General features: G+C 34.2%; 1 protein-coding gene across 3 annotated transcripts in view; it reads left to right on the top strand.

The window, feature by feature from the left end:
• IQCM (IQ motif containing M) overlaps positions 1-13970 on the top strand; it is a 453243-nt gene that overhangs the window by 50331 nt on the left and 388942 nt on the right. For all 3 annotated transcript variants that reach the window (XM_027599769.1, XM_027599770.2, XM_027599768.2), the window contains exon 2: positions 3018-3162. The gene's annotated coding sequence lies outside the window, so the exon portion shown is untranslated. The remainder of the gene's footprint in view (positions 1-3017; positions 3163-13970) is intronic.

The following is a 13970-nucleotide window of genomic DNA, read 5'->3' as shown; positions in this document are numbered from 1 at the left end:
ACATGTTATCTCCCTATATTTCAATATGGGTATTATAATCACAAGAACAGTGCTTCCCCCAGGTTGTCATTATAGAATATATCTACGAATCTAGTAGTTACAGCTATTGATGAAGCAGTGTGTTATAAAGGAAAGATATTAGATGCAGAATTAGAAAATTTCAGCGCAGGCCTTGGACCCATCATTTATTAGCTGTGTAAACTTAGGTAAATCATTTACTTTCCCTGAGCCTTCATTTTCCCATCTAAAAGTGGGGATAGTATTATGTTATTTATCTCATAGCTTTGTTTCTAGGCAAAAAATTAAATAATATTTTTGAAAACATTTAAACTGCAAAACATTGAATACCATAGTTAGGGTGACTCTATGTCCCAGTTTTCCTGGGACAGACTTGTTTATGTCTGTTATCCTGGGTTAGTTTCTAGAAGCACCTCTCCCACTCTTAAAAGTGTCCTAATTAGAATAATAGATTTTGTCACTCCAAATGTCATTGTTTCTTTATACCTGTCTTCCTGGGTAGACTGAAAACTGACTGAAGGTAACAATGGTTTTCCAGCTTCGTGTCACCTGCAACACCTAGCCCAGTGCCTTTCACTTAGGACTCTTAACCCTTGAATTAATGAATATTTTTAAATAGGTATTGAACTGTGATAGTTTTTTGTGATGAGCATTATTAACATTACCTTGGCTGATATCAGAACTTAAAATAGGTTGAGTGGGAGGAACTTATAAGCTATATAATATACTGCTTTTTACAACTTGTGAGCCAAGTATAATTTAGAGATGTATCTGCAATGAACTGGAAAATATGCTTTTAGAATCATTAATTTGGTTAAAAGACCTGTAAAACACATAGTGAGTCTGTGACCTGTGCTGACAAATAGAACTCCTGAAAAGAACATCGTAAGATCAGAAATGAAGAGATGATAGTGTTATCTCACATTCTGTAGTAGATTTGAATAGTTTTAGGGATCCATTTTCTTACTGCTTTTTTATCATCAGAGATTTAAGGTTCTGTTGAGCTTTTATGCATGACTTGCTAGGTTATTACTAGCTTCCTCTCTGTAGATGTTGAAAATTTTAGGCATTACTTCCTTATTCAGTCGAGAAATATGTATTCTGGGTCATATCTTGAAGCATTTGTTTTTGGAGAAGCAGCATTCAGATACTTACTTTAGAGATTTTGTATTTAATCATTTCAAGAACATGGGTGGAATCAAGAGATCTATCTTAGAAACTTTGAATTTAGGTTAGAATGAAAGAAAGCAATTTATCTTTTAAATGTTCACAAAAAAGGAGGAATAATCCAAAGTGAAATACTTGAATTGCTGCATTGACAAAGTGACTTTTTGGATTTTTTTTTTTTTTTGAGCGAAAAGAACCCAAGAAAAATGTGGGCTTTTTTTCTAGGATCATTAAGTGGCAGTGAAGTAGTCAGACCCATAAACTGTCCAATAATGTGGAAGCGATTACTTGGTGGTAAGAAAAAATGAATGTCTCCTCATTATTGCAGCATCTTAACTTGCTAAATTAAAAAAAAATTGAAAAAAAATTTTTAACCTCACCCTTAAATATACTTCACTCTTGGGAAAGAGAAAATTGGTGTTTACTTCATCTTTTTGAATGTAATTTTTTTTTTAAGGAGGTGGAGATTTTAATTTACTGCAAAGCTTGTTACTGCTGCGGGTTTGTAAGTTGTGGAGGTGATGTATATTACAGAGTTAGGCAGCTTGTCCAGCTAATTATACTCTTGCTATATTTGAACAGAACTAAGGAGAAAAACTGCTTAAATGCCGTTTGAGGTTTTTTTTTTTGTAACAGTCACTTTTTAGGTATGATAAGAAAAAAAATGCCCATTACTTTTCAAATTGCTTTTAAAGTTACAGTAGCATTAAAACAATATATACTATGACAGAGAAACCTAATATTTGAATAATGACTGTGTTTTTTTTTTTTTAAGATGTGAGATGAAACATTAGTGTGCATTTTTTCCCTGTTTTCACAAACATGTAAGAAGTACACGGAAAAATATACAAAAAGTAAATTCTTAAAACCAAAGTAGAATGGTGGTTACCAGGGACAGGGCAGAAAGGGAAAAGGGGTATTATTTAATGGGTATAGAGTTTCAGTTCTGCAAGATGAGAAAGTTCTGGAGATTAGTTTTGCAACAGTGTAAGTATATTTAACATTACTAAACTGTAAACTTAAAAAGGTTAAGATGGTATATTTTATATTATTATTATTTTTTAACCACAGTAGTTAATAGAAGCAAATCCTCACCTGGTCAATGTAGTCTGTTTTCTGTAAATAAACTTTCTGGAAGAGAAACTTACCCAGAAATCTACAGTAATGCAGCCTAGCGATATTTATGGCCCACTCTCTTAGTGAATGATGTTTACCTTAGAAGTCATGATAGGGGGGTGCCTGGGTGGCTCAGTTGGCTAAGCATTCAACTCTTGGTTTCAGCTCAGGTCATGATCTCGAGGTGGTGGGATGGAGCCCCGAGTCCAGCTTGTGCTCAATGTGGAGTCTACTTGGGATTCTCTCCCTCTCTGCCTCTCCCCTCCTCTCTTGTTTGGGGTTCTCTCCCTCTCTGCCCCTCCCCCTGCTCACACTCAAGCGCCCTCTCTCTCTCAAATAAATAAATAAATAAATAAATAAATAAATAAATAAATAAAATCTTTAAAAAAAGTCATGACACAGTAGGACAAAAGATCAGTCATTTGAAAATACATATTCAGTTGTGATAAAATCAGAACTCTGAGTTAGGTAGATGAACACAGCATTATCATGTTATTATTATTGCTGATTTGGCGTTTCAGGGAAGCTAAGATGACAGTTATATTCTATATCCTTAACGGTATGCTTAGTTAACAAATGGAAAACACCTCATGCAAAGGGAGATAAATAGGGATAAAGTCGTTAAGGAAGCACACTCATAATACTCATTTACCACTTTGTCCAGTGATACTAAACTCTTACATGAAGTCTTTCATTTTAACTTTTAATATGCACAGGAGTCAACTCATTTGAATGAACTCTCCGCCTCCACCATTTATAGTGGAGTGCTAATGAATAGTGAAGTGGCTGAGGATGATCGTTAACTGACTAGTAAATGATGGAACATCAGCTGTGTCCTAACAGTTTGCTATAAAACTAAATGTGAGTAATGTGGATCATATCTCAGAAATATAACATCATATTGCGATATAATGATTTATAAAAAATACATATTTGGTGTTGGCTAAGAAGAAGCTGTTTACAGCAACCAAAAGCATTTAATTGGGGTCCTAGGGATTGCAATCTGAGAGACAGAGTCAACTGAAATTAAAAGTGTAATCTGAACTGTGAGTGGAGTGCAGGCTTATAAAGGCAAAAACTTTTGGACCCCACCCATGGGCAGGGGCTAATTGCCAAGAGGACCAACCATGAGAGAAGACGGATGGAACTTCAGTCTGACTGCCTGACCACCAGAGAGGGGAGAAGGACTAGAGGCTGAATCAGCCAATGACCAAAGACTTAGGAAATCATGACCATGTTATGAAGCCTTCATAAAAATTTTAAAGAGACTAGCTTTTGGCCTTTTTTTTTTTCTGGAGAGCTTCCATGCTTGGGGAACCAGAATGCTTCTATGTGTCACCAAACCAGGTCCCAAGCTCCATGAGGACAGAAACTCCTTTGTTTGAGATCTTGCCCTAAGTATCTCTTCTTTTGGCTATTGATATGTATTTTTTATAATATCCTTTAATAAGCTGGTAAATGTAAATAAGTGTTTCCCTGGGTTCTGTGAGCCCTTCTAGCCAATAATTGAACCTAAGGAGGAGATTATTGGAACTTCCAATATGTAGCTGGTCAATGGGAAGCACAAGGAAACAGCCTTGGGCTTACAGCTGGCATCTAAAGTGAGAGTTGTAGGGGCAGTGTTGTGGGACTGAATCCTTAATCTGTGCAATCTGGTGGTTTCTCCAGCATAGGTAGTATCAGAATGGAGTTGAAGTTTTGGACACCCTACTGGTGTTCAACAATTGCTTGGTGTTGTGTGTGAGGGAAGCCCCTGCCCTCACATTAGAATTGGTCTTAGAACACCTAAAGCCATGTCATGCCAATTTGGAGGGGTCATTAGAGAACACTTAGTCTAAATACCCACCTGATGCTTAAGTTTCTCTCTAAAACAAGATTAAGAATATCTTTACAAACAACAGCGGATTCCAAATTGGTTGTCAAGTAGGTTCTTTTGCCCAGTGACCTTACATGTATTTAATGAATGGATAGTGGTCCCCAACTGGGTAGGGAGGATAGGAAGATGCCATTTCATCCTTAGTTAGCTCTAACCATTAGCTCTTCTCCTCACTAGATGACACAAAACCTTGTTTGCTTAAATTTTTCTTTCTTAGGGTCAGCATTCCCAGTGTCCTTATGTGTTCTTCCTAAGACATTCAAGTTTAAAAAATATTGATCTTAGTTGCTGTCCTCTAAGTATATTCCATTAAAAAAAAAATGTTTCTTTTTAAAGTGCCCACAGTGTAAAACTCAAGATAACATTGGGTTGTTGTAAGTTTAAGTAAGTCTATATACTATATCGGTTTTAGATACCTTTTCTGTTTGAATTATTGTTGGAATTAGTAATGCTTGAAAAGGATGACAGCACAGAAAATGATCTATGTTACTAGCCAATGTTACCATGTTGTTTTTAAAAATGATTCTTGCTTTATGCTTCATTTACTTGCTCAAACTGGTCTCTCCATTGCCAAAACTTCAACCTGGTGGATCTTTCATCATTCTGATTCTCTGTCTTTCCTGCTCTCATAGTAATGTTTATTTTTTCTGATTATAAAATTATTCTTAAAGAAAAATTTAAAAATACAGTAAGATGTGAGGAAAAATATGATTCATAATCATTATTCAGAGGTAACCATTCATCATTTTGGGTATTTCCATTTTTATAAATGGTGTGTGTGTATCTATGAAATATATGTAGTAGAGAAGGGATTATATTATAAATATATTTTTTACTTTACTTTTTCTGTTAAAATTATATTTTGAGCTTTCTCAATTATTTTAGAATATATTCTGTTTATTTATGAATCATTTCTTAAATACCAGTTCTTCAGTTGTTGCCCTTTAAATTGTTTACATTGTTTGCGAGTATGAATAATCCCATAATGGACATGTTTATATACAAGTGTACATCTCTGCATCTGTGATTATTTTTTTGAATAGATTTCTTGAGGGATTATTAGATCAGAAGATTTGAACATTTAAGTCTCAGAGTAATCTCTAAAAGATTATAAATGTATTTGAATATAACACATTTCAAAGCATTATTATAAAGAGGAAGCCTGAACTAAATAACCAACCAGCAAGTGTATAAATAATGAAGGAGGAAAGAACTCTATTAGTCTGTCTAATAAAATGAGAAAGAAATTATACTCTACTATGGACAATTTTGAAGAGAGAACTTTCACACTGGAAGTGAATAAATTCATTGGCTTGTAATAAGAGGACACTTTAAGAGACAGTATGACATTTAAGTATGCCACAACTATTTTAAGGCAGTCTTTGTCTTTAGTCTTTATTCTTTTGCCTTCATTTTACTTCCATCCTGTGATAATGCATTGTATTTGACAGGGGCAGATATTTAAATGCTAATTCTAAGAAGAAAATTAAGTAAGACATTTTTAAAAACAGCAGATTTTAAAGTGATTGCCATGAGCATTCTTTGGCACACAGTGATATTCAGTGTATTTAACAGAAGTTCCTTGGGGTCATCTGAACGAAAAAAATTGTGCTTCTTCATAGGAAATACATAATCACTGATGAATGTTCTTGTTCTAATTTTAATTTAATTGTAGAACTTTATTTATTTATTTTTTTACTGTTTATAATATATGAAGAAAGAACTTAGGGTCTATGTTTATTCAGTATAGTCCTGGACATCCTAGCCATAGCAATCAGACAAGAAAAATATATGAAAAGCATCCACACTGGTAGGGAAGAGATAAAATTTTTACTATTTGCAGGTGACATGATACTCCATATATATATAGAAAACCCTAAAGACTCCACCAAAAAACTACTAGAACTAATAAATGAATTCAGTAAAGTTGTAGGGCACAAAATTAATATACAGAAATCTGTTGCATTTCTCTACACTAGTAATGAACTAGCAAAAAGAGATATTAAGCAAACAATCTCATTTACAATCACACCAAAAATAATAAAATATCTAGAAATAAACTTAACCAAAAAAATGAAGAAAGAAAATATAAAATTAGATGTACAGTGGAAAGAGCACTGGACAAGTAATGCCAATTTGTCTTCTTTTCCAATGTGGATGACTTTCATTTTATTTTCTTTGCCTTATTACATTGATTAGAACTTCCAGTACAATGCTATAGAACAGTGATGAGAGCAGGCATCCTTGCCTTTTTCCTGCTCTTGGGGGAAAGTTGTTCAGTCTTCTGCCATCATGTATGGTGTTAACTGTGGAATTTTTTCCTAGGTGCTCTTTATCAGGTCAAGGAAATTCTATTCATTCTATTCTTCTATTCATAGCCTTGCTGACAAATGATGATGATGACGATGATTAAAAAATGGATGTTGGATTTTGTCAAAAAAATTGTTTTCTGAATCTTTTGAAACGATCATATGGTTTTTCTCTTTTCATTTGTTAATATGGTGAATTACATTTATTGATATTTGGTTAAATTATTCTGGTATTATTGGAATAAACCTAATTTTGTTATGATGTGTTATACTTTATATATATTATTAGATGTATTTTACTAATATTTTGTGGGGGACTTTTTAATATATGTTTGTGAGGGATATATCTGTAGGTTTTATTTTGTTTTTCTTGTATCTGATTTGTCTTAATGCTTGCCTAATTGAAGGAGTTGGGAAGCATTTTTTCCTTTTTCAGTTTTCTGGAAGAGCTTGTATGGAACTGATAAGTCTCTCAAAAATTTGGTAGAATTCACCAATGAAGCCATCAGGGCCTGGAGTTTTCTTTATGGAAAATTTTTAACTACACATTCAATTTTAAAAATAGATATAGAGCCATTCAGGTTATCTATTTTTTCTTGAGTGAGCTTTGGTAGCTTGTTCTTTCAAGGATACTATTTTATCTATGTTGTTGAATTTATGGGCATAAAATTGTTGCTACTATATCTTTATTATTATTTTACTTTCTGTAGAATTGTGTTGATGTGACTTCTTTCATTATTGATATTTATAATTTCTGTCCTCACTTTCTTTTTCCTTATCAGCCTGGATAGAAGTTTATCAATTTTATTGATTTTCTCAAAGAACTAGCTTTTGAAGTTATTGATTTTTTTAAATTAAATTTAATTTTATTATGTTATCTTAGTCACCATACAATACATCATTGATTTTTGTTGCTGTTGTTGTTGTTTTTGTTTTCTCTTGTTGATTTCTATTCTGGTTTTTTATTTTGCTTACTTTAGGTCTCATTTGCTATTCTCTTGATAGTGTTATTTAAATCTTCTTTGTCCTTAACTCATTTTCTATTTTGTCTATCAGTTATTAAAAGAGGGATATTGAGGTCTCCAACTATAATTGTAGATTTATTTCTCTTTGCAGTTCTAACAGTTTTTTACTTTGTATAGTTTGACGTTCTGTCAGTAGGTTCATAAACCTTTAGGAGTGTCAAGTCCTCCTCTTTATTGTTATGAAGTGATGTTCTTTATCCTTTGTAATATTCTTTGCTCTGAAATCTAGTTTGTCTAATATTAATATAGCCACTCCAGCTTCTTCTGGTAAGTGTAGAAAAGTCTAGCCTTTCTATCATTTTACTTTTAACCTCTTTTAGCTATTGAACATCACACATTTTTGGGCTCTGTGTTTTACATGGTGGGTTTCTGATCTCACTTTGCACTTTTGGGGTCCTGGCCAGTATCTTTTCTCCTCTATTGTGCCCCATTAAAATGCTGGGTCTGAATGGTTGGTAGTTTTATTTGTAAGGATATGGAGAAGGACACATTTTGGATATAAAAGATCATGGGTTTTATCTGGTCCAGTTGAGTTTGTGAATCTGGATAAACCTCAAGGCCTGTGTCCAGCAGGCTGTTGAATATATGGTTTTAGAACTCAGGCGATATCAGTCCCTAGGAGGTACTTGAATTTATGGGTATAAATGAATTCCACTAAAAGCTGTTCAGAATGAGAGAAAGACCAAGAATGAAAACCTGGCAAGCATGGATATTTATTGAGAAAGAATGTGTAGTTTAGGTAAGTTCTAATATATTAGGGATACTTACGGCAATGAAAGTCTCTTATATGCATGAATTGTTAAGTGCAAATGATAGTGAATCCTTTATTATGGAAAATTGGGTATTTCACTCTAAGATCTGTGGAGATTTTAATATTCCTAATAAAGTGCTTGATCTAAATGTAATACCCTAAATAGTTTAAATTACCCATAAATATTTTTGTAAATTTAGTCTCAGATGCTGCAAAGAATTCAGTTGTCCTGGTGAGCAAGTTATATAAACTGCCCAAAGGCTCAAGCTTGTCAGCTGTTTTGTTCATAATTCTTAGTGCCAAGTAATACTGCAGAGGATTTACATATCTTAAGCCTTCAGTAAATACATGATTCAATTGCTAAATCTTCTATTTTCCTTAATGACCCTTGATCTCTCTTTAAGTCCTACCATTGCTGAGTAACCTTACCCTGATCGGGGTGGGGGAAAATATTGGGATAATCCCATTATAGACAGAAATGTCACAGGCTGGATTCTGCATGTTAGAACTCTTGGCAGCAGATGTTCAAGAGAGGGTGTGTGGGCTGTTCAGACAATTGATCCTAAATAAGATTTTATTTTAACTTTAAAGTTCACTTGTCTAGAAATTTTTAAGTGATGCAATGACATTTGATATTCTATCTCTACTTAATTTTTTTTTTCTTGTTGACTCTGGTTGTTATTGGTATAATTTATTATGCCTGTAACAGTCCAAAGACAGGCTAGAAAATCAGATGATTCATTGTAAATGATTTTTCTAATGAATAAACTTTTCAATTTCTACCCCTGGTTTTGTTATCACAGAGATTGTGAAGTGGGCAAGGTCACTCTGCCTCCTGGTGTTGCAGTTAATCCAGTCTTCAAATTGTAAAAGGCTTCACAGTGATTGTGAAACTATGTCTCTGCTGAAAGCATGATTACTAACAGTTTAATCTACTCACCTCTTCACATTTTTTGTGTGTGAAATAAAAGTTTAATTTGAAGCAAAATGCAAGATGTGCTAAAAGAACCTCATCTCCTGCTGAGTTATCTTTCTAGGAATTTAGAGAGGTGGTAAAATTTCTTATGTCAGGGCTGTGAGTTACTTTCCTTGAGACATTGACTAGTAGTCCCACCCATTTTATATAGAGTTGTCTTGGCCCATGTAACTAAAATTAGGCCAGGTATGTAAGTTAAAAGTAGTAAGTACTCTAAACTCTAAAACATATCCCTAGTACATATACATTTATAAAAAGCCATTTTATGCTATCTTTTTGTTAAATGTATCTATAGTCCCTCCTACACTGCCATTCATTCTCTTCTTATTTTTCAAATGAATATTTACACATAGAGATTGCAATTCTTCAAAAGCCAGATTAACTTGTCATCTTAATGACAGAGACTAATGATCAGCAATGATGATAGCACAGCTCAACAGACCAGTAAGTATTCAGAGCTAAAGCATGCAGTTACAATACTAACATTTTTACTGTAACCAACATAATCAGTGGAAAAAAGACCACAGGCCCTCAGACAAGATGCACTCTTGAAACTAGGGTCAAGTTCAGGTTATATTACCTTTTTAAAACTGATGCTAACATCATGCATGGATGAAATTTGCTATTTACAGCCATCTCTTTTAGAAGTGACTCAGCTAGTGTAATTTTGAAATGACAGAAGCTGAATGTGACACCAGGAACAAACCATACTAAGATATAATTAACTATAATGAAAGAAAAAATATATTAGAGGTATTTTGAAATGAATAAAGGTAATAGTCTTGGATCTTTGAAAAGTCAAGAGCTATAGAATAAGAATTTCAACAAAACCACAAAAATCTGTGTGTGCCAAGGCTTTTCAGGCAAGATGTCATCCAGTTTAATACTCTGATAGTAATGTCTGAGCAACATCTGTCCCTGTGAAGATCTTCATGATAGTTACTATAAGAAATGGATAAATTGCCATTTTGGTGATAGATTATTTTGGTTAATGAAAAGCATCTCATTAGCTTTTACTTCTTCCTATTCCCTCTTTTAAAAATTATGAGTAATGCATGTTGTTTTTTAGGAAAATTAAAAAGTAAAAAGAAAAAGAAAAAAGGATCATGAAATTGCATCAAATTTATTTTTAATTTTTACAAAATATGGTCATTCCTTACATATTATTTTGAAGCTAATATTTGTTTTTGTTAATAATATCATTAGGTAAAAATGTTTTAATTAGCCCTAGGTAAAGTAACAAAAAATGTGATTACTACTATTCAGGTCAATATTAATCCTTTCTTTTGCAGCATTTTTCTGTAATGTGGAAAGAACAGTAGTAGTGATGTTAAATGTAAAAATCAGAAAGTAATGTGTAGTGAGTTTTTTGACTTGCAAACCTGAGAACCAAATCCTGTAGCTGTGGGGACTAACTGAATTTCCTGTTGTCATTAACTGTCTTTGGTAAGCTAAGATGCCCTCATAATAAATTTGCCAGTTATGGAGTAGTGGTTGCAAAGTAGTAAATGTTCTGTGATTTTTTTCTTAAATGATTTTATTTATTTATTTGACAGAGAGAGACAGAGAGAGAGTGCACATATGCACAAGCAGGCGGAGCAGCAGAGGGAGAGGGAGAAATAGGCTCCCTGCCATGGAGCTAGATCCCAGGAGCCCCTGGGTCATGACCTGAACTGAAGGCAGATGCTTAACTGACTGAGTCACCCAGGTCTCTGCTGTGATTTTTTTTTTTTTTTTTTAGCAAATCATAGAAATTTTAAAAACAGTGATGACACAGAGCTCTTTATCTTTTTTCTTCTCATTTTCAAAAGTACTTCATCTTTGATTTTTCTCTTGTAGTTCTTACAATGTCTTATCTTGGTCAGTGTCCACTGCATCCTACTTCACAACAAAGCCTTTTTTATTCTTTATTGCTCCTTACAAGCACTTCGTGTAGGAGAACACTTTTCCAGAAAGACTCTTTCTTTTCTTGGTTTCCCTGAGCCCAGTATTTGCCATCACATAAGGTTCATAAGTTTTAGTCACAAATTTAAATTTCATGAAGAAATATTCTTGGGGGTACTTCACATGTTTAAAGTGGTGGTGTGGTGGTTAGGCAGAGGAAAACATGTCCCTATGTTTAGCAGCTGTCACTGCCTTCATTTTTATCATTTTCCAGGTTGGTGGCCTACTCAAATCTTACTCCATGGTCCTTTTACTCTGTTCTTTCCTTCTTTCTGTAATATTCATTTGAAATGAATATTAAAGCAATGCCTTCTATGAGTTTGAGCTAAGGTTACTGTAGTAAAAAGTTAAATATAAAATTTTAGGTAAATAATTTAAACCATAGCCAGCAGGAGACACGTGTCTGGGACTTGTTATATTTGTTAAGACACCACGTGTAGGATGTAAAGCTTTTATCCAGCTATGATGTCTATGGTGCCCGTTTCCGCACAGCAGCATGCTCATTTAACATCCCCTTTGGATAAATTTGGAGTTTCTTTCTTTCTTTCTTTATTTCTTTCTTTCTTTCTTTCTTTCTTTCTTTCTTTCTTTCTTTCTTTCTTTCTTTCTTTCTTTCTTTATTTCTTTCTTTCTTTCTTTCTTTCTTTCTTTCTTTCTTTCTTTCTTTCTTTCTTTCTTTCTTTCTTCTTTTTCTTTTCTTTCTTTCTTTCTTTCTTTCTTTCTTTCTTTCTTCTTTCTTTCTTTCTTTCTTTCTTCTTTCTTTCTTTCTTTCTTTCTTTCTTTCTTCTTTCTTTCTCTCTCTCTCTCTCTCTCTCTCTTTCTTTCTTTCTTTTGAGGAAAATGCATCCCTTCCCTGGCAAATAGGGCACATTGCTTAACTCTACCACTGATACTACCAAATATTTTCTGTTCTTACTGTCTTTTCTTCATTGCCGAGAATCTTCTAGACTGAAGAAATGAGTTCTAGATTCTTCAGGCATTGCATCTTTCTGTGGGAGTTTCTCTTCATTCCTTTCATAGCCAGAGGCAGTAAGCCAATGGTTAAGAGGTTTTGAGTCAGAGGATCCTGGGTTGAATCCTGGCTCTGCCTCTTATAGGTCTTTGGCTTTGAAGAAGTTACTGGACCTCTCCAAGCCCCAGTGTCCTTATCTAAGAAGTTGATATGATTAGTACTAAGTGCAGAGCATTGTTGTGGATCTTCAATAAAGTCATGATTTAAAGGGTTGGCATAGTGAAGATGGTGCCCTGGGGGCTTCACACACCAATTACCCTTATTTTACAAACCTCTGTAAGATTCTCTCTGATATTCCAGTTTAGGGAAGGAGCCCCTTGGCTCTTGTGTTGCTCTAAGCCTCTTTTCCTCCTTTTGGAGCCTCTTAACATCCTACCTTTTCCACGTATTTTCATATGCATCCTAAACTTAACATGCAAAAATATAACACTCTGCAATGACTGCACATGTTTGTTCATTCTGGTGTTGTATAAATCCTGCTACACAGTGCACCAGCAGCATAATGTGTTGTCCGTCCTACTGCTTTCTGATGATGACAGTGAAGGTGATGGACTCTGTATAAATAAGTAGCCATTATATTTTTAGGATAAAGGCCAATATTAAATAAGATTTACTTATATTTAAGCTTCACTCATTGAAAACTCAATAGCCTTTGTGATTTTACTTCAGATGGTGTTACCAGAACATGGGCATGATGTGTGTGTGTGTGTGTGTGTGTGTGTGTGTGTGTGTGTGTGTGTGTGTGTGTGTGTGTGTTTGAGAGAGAGAGTTGTACTCCATGTTTATATGTATTTAAATCTAACATTTTTACTAAGCTGCTATTGAAAATTGTTGCATGGGACAGAGATTAATATCTCTGGGATCCCCTAGTAAGATAATTAGGAAAGGTGATTTAAATAAAAAAGTATTTTGGGATTTGTCTGTTAGAGGTTGTAGAGATCTGTGGAGAAACTTATCATTGAATTACAACTGAATAGGCTTTTAATAAATTAATCTGAATTAGAAATTATTTTTTTCTACTCCCTCATGTGAAACTACACCTAAAACTTATTAAATAACAGGGCAATTAAATATAATTTTCCTACTGGCAGCATTGATTGCCTTGTAGAGAGGGCCAAATGAGCAGAACCTACAGGATCGAGATGTCTTTATAATATAGAAATACTGCTGCCTTTGTCCTCAGTGCTCACATCTTAATGAAGTGAGAATGTCCTTTTCTGTTAGCATTTAGTGCTACCTCATAGAAGATGAAATAAAATACTTGGTCATTGTTTTTATCAAGAGTTCCATACAGTTTCTTGCAAAGCACGATGCTATAATTACTAGTGATTTGAATATGAAGTCTGGAAGAAGGTAACTTTTTTTCCCAGACTGGATCCTGGTGTTATCTTCTTCTTTTTGTTTTTTAATTTAATTTTATTATGTTATGTTAATCACCATACATTACATCATTGGTTTTTGATGTAGTGTTCCGTGATTCATTGTTTGCGTATAACACCCAGTGCTCCATTCAATACGTGCCCTCTTTAATACCCATCACCAGGCTAACCCATCCCCCCAGCCCCCTCCCCTCTAGAACCCTCAGTTTGTTTCTCAGAGTCCATAGGCTTTCATGGTTCGTCTCCTCTTCCGATTTCCCCCCTTTATTTTTCCCTTCCTACTATCTTATTTTTTTTTAACATATAATGTATTATTTGTTTCAGAGGTACAGGTCTATGATTCATCAGTCTTACACAATTCACAGTGCTCACCACAGCACATACCCTCCCCAGTGTC

The sequence above is a fragment of the Zalophus californianus genome, chromosome 2 (assembly GCF_009762305.2).
Source record: "Zalophus californianus isolate mZalCal1 chromosome 2, mZalCal1.pri.v2, whole genome shotgun sequence".
Lineage (NCBI taxonomy): Eukaryota > Metazoa > Chordata > Mammalia > Carnivora > Otariidae > Zalophus > Zalophus californianus.
The sequence above is the reverse complement of the archived record's forward strand: the minus strand, read 5'-3'. Positions and strand labels throughout refer to the sequence as shown.